Below are 9,769 nucleotides of genomic sequence, written 5' to 3' on the forward strand. Positions count from 1 at the left end.
TTGAAATGTAATGAAAATCTGCCGTGTTTGCATTAATCTCGGCCGGTGTATATGAAATTTCACAATAATATAGTATATTGTAGGAGTACAAGCAAGATGCCCGTGCGTTGCACGGAAGATCAAGATCTTGTGGGAGAAAAGGATGAACGAGGGAAGGCCTTATCTGCAAATGCACATTCACGCATTTCACATTTTTCTACATCTACAGGAACCTACGAAAGGGTTAACGTAAATTGCCTCTCTCTCTCCTCCCCTGATTTTCATGGTGGTGGGCCCCTCCCTCCCCACAATCTACAACCAACAGCTCACACGTTTCACATTATGTTAATTACGTAACTAGGACTACGTAGGTGTAGCATTACTCGTCCTAGAAAACCCAACTAAGCCAACCTACCAGCATATCGCACGGGAAAAGACCCGGCCGCGCCGTTTTAGTCGGGATTACCGGATTACTAGAGTAGTATCGATGGATCGCGCGAAGCAACAAGTTTTTTTTGACGGGGCGAAGCACCTAGTTTAAAAGGAAAAAAGGCGGTACACTCACAGCACCCCTGTCGCGGTCGCATTGCACCCCGCACACGTTCGGTCCTGCACACACGGCTCACGCAAACGGAACGCGCTTCGGCTTGCCTCTTCACTGACACGTGGGACTGCACTTGGAGAAACCGACCATGTGCCAAACTCCCCCCGCCCATCGTGCGAAAATCCTCCCCCCACCCAAAAATTCCCCCCAAATCCTAGATTCAACCGCCCTTCGGCCAACTAGCCAACAATATTCCGCAAACCCCCTCCCCCCGTCCCCCTCCACTCCATTCGCTCTGCCAAAGCCGCCCTCCCCGCCACGCCGATACGTCGGTGCCGCGGTTCGTCGAGGGGACGCACGGCGATCCTCTCGCTCCCACAGTACGCTCTCGTAGACTGCCGTCCTCTAGTCGCGCCGCCACCGCTGGCGACGTTCTTGTGGAGGCGCACGGCGGTCAGCGCCACCACCGCTGGCGACGTTCGTGTGGAGACGCACGGCAGTCAGCTTCTCCCACGGTACGTGCATTCTAGACTGAGGCCCCGTGCATGTCGGTGTAGCGCTGAATGTTAGCTGATAGACGCTGTTAATCTCACTGTTTGCCGAAGTAGTTTACAGTTAATATGCTCTGCTTAAGAAGCTTCCTTGCCCTATTCTGCACTCAATCTGCTTAGCTGAGATGGCATGCCAAGGCCGATTATTTGCTAAAATATCCTGCCATATATTTATTGTGACGTAGATTGCCATGGTCTAGTAGCCAATCAGTTAGGTGAAATAGCTCTACACCATTTTATACTCGATCTTTGTTCCTGCGATGGCCTTCGATAGTTTGATGGCTGTGTGCTCAGCCTCATTGACTGCTGAAACAGCCTGCCATAATTTAGCACTCAAATATGTTTGCTGAATTAGCTTTACATATATTTTGTTACTTAGATCTGCTCGTCCAAATATCTTGCCATAGCTTTAGACATCGACCTAGGTATTTTCTTTTGGACTTCATAAAAAAGCATATATGTTTTTCCTGTAATATCTAGTAGAAGAAGTAATTTGTATGTCTAACAGATGGACAGGACTTGGATAACTTCTGCTCGAAGATTCTCCGCTCCATATGTCGAGGGGGTTGAAAACTTCATGAACTTTATCAGAGCTGAGTACGGTGGTCCGAAATCAGATGTGCTCTGCCCCTGTAGCAGTTGTATGAATTCAGTTACAAGACCCCAATCAACTATGCAAAATCATCTACACTTGTATGGGATGTCGGTCACATATACTAGGTGGGTTCATCATGGTGAAGCTATGAACGTCAATGTTATTGACTACGTGGAAGCAGCAGATCACCATCTTGATCTGCCTGATGCTCAGGTGGAAGAGGAGGAGGAGAAGGTGGTGGCGGAGCTAGTGAGTTTGACCAACATTGAAACAATGCTACGAAATGCTCGTGCATTCCGTGAACTTTCACCTGCAGAAGAAAAACGGTGTGCCCGCATGTTGGAACAATGCAACGTGGCTGTCACCCCAGGAAATAAGCTGTCAGTATTCTCGGCTATGGTCACCTTTCTTCAGGTTAAGACATCTGAGTGGATGACCAACAAATCATTCGATGCGATGTTGGCTGCTTTCCGCAAAGCTTTCCCAGATGCGTCTGAGCTGCCACACACCTACAGTAAACTGAAGAATTTCCTTCGTGCAGTTGGAATTGGATATGATATGATCCATGTTTGTAAGAATAATTGTGTTCTGTTCCGGAAGGAATATGCCAACTTAAGTGAATGCCCGAAATGCAAATCATCAAGATGGAAAGATGGTGATGCTGTGAAGAGGATTCCTCATAATGTTCTGAGACATTTTCCAATTACACCAAGATTGCAGAGGTTGTTTCATGATGCTGAAACAAGAGAGGATGTACTGTGGCATTCTAGGAACCAGGATTTCAGAGATCAGAATGTAATGAGCCATCCATCTCATGGTAGTGAGTGGAAAAGCTTCAATCAGAAGCACGAAACATTTGCTGCTGACTCGAGAAACATTAGACTTGGCTTAGCTTCAGATGGATTTAACCCATTTGGCCACCAGAGCGCCACATATAGCATGTGGCCAGTGCTTGTTATCCCTTACAACATGCCTCCAAATGTCTGCACCAAAGAATCAAACTACATGATGGCCTTGCTCATCCCAGGTCCAAAAAGTCCTGGAAAGGATTTTGATTTGTTCATGGAGCCTCTTGTGGAGGAACTTCAACAGCTATGGAGGGGTGTTCTCACTCAAGACCTATATAGCAGCACACCAGCTGATTTCTTTCTGCGTGCTGTTATAATTTGGTGCATCCATGATTATCCGGCTTTGGGCACTATGTCAGGGCGAACGACACATGGTTACAATGCATGTCTTCACTGTGACAGGAATCCGCTGTCATACGCAATACTTAGCAAGATCTGTTACATTGGACACCGCCGTTTCCTTGCCAAGGACAAGCCGCATCCTAGAAAATACCGAAGACATGTGTTCAATGCAAAGCATGAAAACCGTGATGCGCCAAAGAGGCTCACCGCCGATGAGTTGCAAGTGGAATTAGAGAAGGTCAGGCATATTACACCAGGAAACCATCCTGATAATGGTAGCGGGAAAAGGAAGCGTGGCATGGCAGAAGAGAGATTATTGTTTACCCACAGGTCCACTTTGTGCGACTTGGAGTGTTGGAAAGATTTGGATCTGCGGCATAATCTTGATGTGATGCACACCGAGAAAAATATATGTGACAGCATTATCGGCACACTTCTTAATATTGTAGGCAAGACAAAAGATACGTTAAAATCTAGGATTGATTTGACACACCTGGGTATCAGAAAGGATTTGCAGGTGCAAGATGAAGGTAAACCACGGGATATGGCACCAGCTATGTACGTCTTGGACAAGGTAAAATGAAAAGAATTCTGCAAGGTCCTGTCACGTGTGAGATTCCCACATGGATTTGCTTCCAACCCTGAAAGGAGAGTCAGTGCAGATGGAGACAAGGTACAAGGGTTGCAAACTCATGACTTCCATGTCCTACTTCAAAGGGTTTTACCTGTTATCCTTAGAGGATTGGGCCGCCCTGACTTATGCAGAGCAGTTGCAGACTTGGGACAGTTCTTCAGGGAACTCTGCAGTAGAAATATCAGGATAGATGCTTTGGAGCGTCTTAGAGACAAGATACCAACTATCATATGCGACCTTGAGAAGATATATCCTCCAGCCTTCTTTGATGTGATGGTGCATTTGGCTGTTCATCTACCTGATGAGGCACTACTTAGAGGTCCAGTACAGTATGGCTGGATGTACCCTATTGAAAGGCGGCTAGGCACTTTCAAGGGCTATGTTAGGAATAGAGCTAGACCCGAGGGTTCCATTGCAGAGGCCTACATTGCTATAGAAGCGTTGACATTCTGCTCAAAGTACATTGAAACAGCCGATCAGCTTAGCAAAGACGTGGATGAAGACAATCCCGGGCTCAATGTTTTCGATTATTCTGTTCGAGTTACAGGGAAGAGTCGACAAGAGGACAAACCTAAAGATTTGGACAGAATGGTTTGGTACGTGTTGGATAACTGTCCTGAGATACTACCTTATATCAAGTAAGTGCTAAGTACTGCAGCTTATACATCGTAATCTACTAAATTTGCAGCACATTCTTATATATTTAGATGTTTGACGCGATCACTATGTTGTGCAGCATCTACAAAAAGGAGTTACCGCCGCAAAATCCAAGAAACATTGACAAACTGGTTATGGCAGGATTTGCGAAATGGTTCAAGAGCCATGTAAGCTTTTGAATTGCACTGTCAGTTTTTTTAATATATTGAGTACATAAGATGATCATCTTGTCTATTTTCTAACCATAGGTTAAGAAGATGCGGGAGGATGGGCAGGCAGTTGATGATGCCCTTTACTCACTAGCAATGGGTCCTGATACTCGTGTAAGACATTATGAATCTTGCGTTGTTGGAGATGTGCGCTACAACACCCTTGCACGAGATGAAGGCAGGAAGACACAAAACAGTGCCATCATGAGCACGGATACGTATGACAAAGAGACAACTGAAATGTATGCTAACATAACAGACATTGTTCAGTTGCAGTATATCTCCAGTTTCGAGGATCATTGGTGTGTGGTTCTGTTGTGCTGTCGTTGGTATAACCTGTTTTCCAGGATCGCAAAACCCAGAGCTAATGATTATTACAAATCCATCAATGTCAAGGCGGCGTACCAGACCAACGAGCCTTTTACTTTGGCAAATCAAGCAACACAGATATTTTTCTTGGAAGACACATTTGCACGTAGCGATGACGGGATAGTAGTGCAAAGGTTTGAGCAGAGGAATTCGTTTAATGAAGTTGCACAACAAGATGATGCTTACACTACTCCTGATGTACAAGATAACACAAATGTTCCTAATATCTTTTAGAACCATCACGTCAATGACCCTGGCGAAAAGATTGCATGTCGTGTTGTGGACATACAAGAGTTGATCAAGAAGAAGCCAACGTTCGAGGACGTTGAGGACGAAGAAGAAGATGACACCATGGGGAATTACGATTCAGACTGATACACATGGCGAAGATGTTGACGCTGCTGCTGCGGATGATGATTACATTGCTTTTGTCGTATTTGCCTGTCAGAAGACGTTTTTTTATCTACTATGTGAAATTGTGTTTGCTATGACAACTGAAACCTGATGAACATGTTGTTTAGTATTTTCCTGTGAGAACATCACTTGTTATGTATGCTAATTTGTGTTTGGTGATTGTATGACGAGTAAAACATGATGACATTGTTGTTTAGTTGTACTCATATTTGGCTGTGAAACTTGAATTTGATGACATAGTTTTCTATTGGACTGTAATTTGCTCGACGTCTTCGAATGAGAACAAAGCTGACCCGACAGGTCCTCTCCTAATTTATTTATTTATTACCAAAAGGGCCTCTGCTATTTATTTATTTATGAGCAAAAGGGGATACCCCCTGATTTCTGTTAATAGAAATCATTAGATGTTCACAACACTATGCCCAGCCTGCTACACAGGTTTCATTCATTACTAGTTTCAGCAAAGTGAATACATCACGAGTGCTACATACAGTTCAAATAAAGAGACAATCATCCTACAGAGCACATCGATTTTGCCCATTATCTTCACAAGCTCTTTCATCTCTTCATTGCTGTCAGGGCCGTTCAGCAGCTGTTGCTTGGCCATGATCAGAGGAACTGCATCTTTAACCTTCTGCTCTGCATCTTCCTCTTCTGCCGTTCCTTCAGTTACTTTTCCAACACCCCAACCTGCTGGTATTGGGATTCCTTGGCTAACCAAATAATCAGCGTAGTTGCACTCCCCCACATCAGCAACTTCCCAGAAATACAAATCACACGAATCTTCCCTTTTCTGCACGAATCAAATTGGAAGATCATCAACCAAACTATTAAAAAAATCAGCAACTGAAAGCAGCAGAACAACACTTAAACATATTATTACCCCATGATTCGGGCATTTGTAGAAGACTCGGCCAGGGTTGAGGATTGTGGTTGAGACGCGACGGATGACTCTGCGTGATTTGCAGCAGTGGCACCACACCAACGGCAGCGGGTTGCGATGAGCAACCGGCTGCGGCGCGCGTGCCGGCGGGGTTGTGATGAGACCCACAGGCGATGGTACGGGTGGCGACTTGGCGCATATTTGGTTGCTGCCTGCTGAAGAGCAGGTGGACGAGCAGCCAGCGGACATGGTTGCTGCGGCCAGAGCTTCTGATGCTAGGCAGAGTAAGTAGAGAAGAGGAGAAGCGAACGTTGGATATGTGAGTTTCATTACTTGCAGAGTAGCATAGCACCATATATAGTCATAGTCTAGGTTTGGATTCGAACCAGCTACAGGAGCACGTCTCTCTTTTTTCTAAAACTCAGCAACGTCTCTTTACTGGTACACCAGCTTGTTCTGTACGCCTTCTCAAGTCTTTGATTCCTCCACCTGACATCTGGGAGCCACCGGAAGGGTCTCTGTATTTTGCAAAAAAACGTGCCCCCCGCTGATAGGTCGGACCCACCAGCTATCTTCGCACGCAAGGAAGTGCCTCCTTATTACGCAAATGAATACTCCCCCTACCAGCTGGAACCCAGCATCGTGGGAGGCTGACTTGTGGGCCTACCAAGTTGACGGGGATGGAGGGCTTTGTCAACTTAGTCAATATGAACGATTCTAGCTCCAGTTACCGTACGATGTTCATCCAACGGCAGTAGTGCTTCTTCAACCTCTGGTCTTCTTGCTCCAGCCGCCCAAACCAGCGCCGGTCATGCCGCGTGCTCCTGCCTCCCGTGGCCGGCTGTGATGCCGCGGAGGCCTCACCGCCCCTACTACTACCACCGCTCTCCAGGCCATCCCTCTACTCACCCAAACCCCCTGTTATTCTGCGGCGATGGCAGCCTCACACCGCAGCCAAACCAGTGAACCCTCGTACTCCTCTCTGCCTGGGCATCCACTGCCGCGTCTTCCCCGGCTCCGTGTCGTCCCCTTCCTGGGCCTCACCGTCGTCCACCGCCTTGGTCCCCTCGGCGTGGCGTGGTCAATGTGGTCAACGACCGACTTCTATCGGAAGAGTACTGTACGTGGAGAGGCTGACAGCTGGGTCCACGGCCATAGCCTAGTCTTTTTGTGATTTGCCAAGTAAGTCGCTTTGTTAGGCCTGTTGGGCTGCAAATCTTTCAAGACGAGGAGAGCTTCATTCGGCTGGCCGAGAAAATGGCCTATCAGTAATGAGAAATGGGCTGTACATTTTTAAAACACATCAAACCGGCAATTAGTTTCAAATTTCTTTTTTTCATTTCGAGATTTTAAATCATTAATTTTTATGCGTGGACAATTTGTTGGATTTTATATTGATATACATTTATTTTTAAAATCAGTTTGAATGTGACTCGAAATTTCGGGATTAAAAATAGTTCGGACCGCACCAAAATATGCAAAATTTCGTATAATTTTATAACCGTGGCCATAATATGGGCTGTAATGCTAACAAAAAGAATATGGTCTCCAAAAAAACCTTAAGAATTAGCAAATGGGCTGTAAATTATTAGAAATAATGGCAGATGGGCTGTATGCTATTTTCCACAGATTTGAGGCTTTCCTAAAAAAAAGGTTGACGCACAAGCAGTGACTGTTGGATGTCCATCCAACGGCCGTCGTGCTTCTTCAATCTCTGCTCTTCCTGCTCCAGCCTCTCAAACAAGCGCCGACGAGACTACCTGCTCCCTCCTCCCTGCGGCCGGCTGTGCTGCCGTGCAGGCCTCATCGCCCCACCGTACTCCCATCGCTGGCCTAGCCATCCCTCTACTCACCCACACCTGCTGTTATTCTCCGGCGACGGCAGACGAACCAGTAAACCCTCGTATAGTCGTACTCCCCTTCGCGTGGGAAACAACTGCCGAGTCTTCCCTGCCTCTGTGTCGTTCCCTTCCAAGGCCTCGCTGTCATCCACCACCCTGGTGCTCTCGGCGCGGCGTGGTCAACGTGGTCAAGGAACGACTTCCATCGGAAGAGTACTGTACGTGGAGAGGCTGACAGCTGGGTCCACAGCAGCCGCAAGGAAGTGCCTCCTTATTAAGCAGAAAATAATTATTCCTCCACTTGACAACAGGGACCCACCGGACAGGACGCCTTATTTGGAGAAAAAAATGTTTCCCCTGACTGCTGGGACCCACCAGACGGGCCAGCGTATTTCACGAAAAAAACGTTCCCCCCGCTGTCAGCTCGGACCCACCGGAGGTGCCTCCATATTATGCACAAAAAAATGAATACTCCCCCTGCTAGTTGGGACCCACCTTGGTGGGAGGCTGACTTGTGGGCCTACTAAGTTGACGGGGACGGAGTGCTTTGTCAACTTAGTCAATATGAACGATTCAAGCTCCAGTGACCGTACGATGCCCATCCAACGGCCGTAGTGCTTCTTCAACCTCTGGTCTTGTTGGTCCAGCCACCCAAAGCAGCGCCGGTCGTGCCGCATGCTCCTACCTCCCGTGGCCGGCTGTGCTGCCGCGGAGGCCTAACCGCCCCCTACTATTCCCACCGCTGGCCAGGCCATCCCTCTACTCACCCACAGCCCCTGTTATTCTGCGGCGACGGCAGCCTCACACCGCAGCGAACCAGTGAACCCTCGTACTCCTCTACGCGTGGGCATCCACTGCCGCGTCTTCCCCGGCTTCGCGTCGTCCCCTTCCTAGGCCTCGCCGTCGTCCACCGCCCTGGTGCTCTCGGCGCGGCGTGGTCAACGTGGTCAAGGCACGGCTTCCATCGGACATGGACTGTCCGTGGAGAGGCTGACAGCTGGGTCCACGGCCGCAGCAAGGATGTGCCTCCTTATTACGTGCAAAATAATTATTCCTCCACTTGACAGCGGGGACCCACCGGACGGGCCACCGTATTTCGTGAAAAAACATTTCCCCCTGACTGCTGGGACCCACCAGCTACATCTTCGCACGCAAGGGAGTGCGTCCGAAAAAAACGATTCGCCCCTTGACTGCTGGGACCCACCAGCTACATCTTCGCAGGCAAGGAAGTGCCTGACAGTCGGGACCTACCTGGTCGAAGCGTACGTAGCATTGCCATTCTGGTCGCGAACGTGTACGTACATACTGGTCGATGTAGAGGCGCGCACGTGTCGTAGTAGAGGCGCGCACGTAGCATGTACACGTACGTACAACGGCCAGTGTGCAAGAAAGAAAATACGGCCACGTACGTACATACGGGCAGGGTCTCAAACGCCTACTCGCGCATACATACGGCCAGGGCTCGTGGACATGGCTGGGTCGGAACAGAGAAACAGCGTCGTCGTCGTGTTCATCGGGAGGGCTTGGACGGAACAACCGATGGAAACGAGGCCTGGTGTACCGCAGAACGGAGGAAACGTCCTTGTGTTCGACCGGCCACGTTCGAAACGGGATCCTGTTCATCGGGAAGGGTCTGGCGTACCACAAAACGGAGGAAACGGACCTCCTACGGTCGAAACGGGGGTCCTGTTTATCGGGAGGGGTGTGGCGTACTGCAAAACAGAGGAAACGGAATTGTGTTGGAGCGCTACGGTCGAAATGGGGGTCCTGTTCATCGGGAGGGGTGTGGCGTACCGCAAAACGGGACTCCACAGGATACTGTTCATCTCCACCGTCGACCCCCTCCAGCTTCCAGGGGCTACTGTTCATCCACCGTCGACCACCTCCAGCCTCCACCTGCGAC

This window comes from Aegilops tauschii, chromosome 3 (genome assembly GCF_002575655.3).
Source record: "Aegilops tauschii subsp. strangulata cultivar AL8/78 chromosome 3, Aet v6.0, whole genome shotgun sequence".
In the NCBI taxonomy this organism is placed as follows: domain Eukaryota; kingdom Viridiplantae; phylum Streptophyta; class Magnoliopsida; order Poales; family Poaceae; genus Aegilops; species Aegilops tauschii.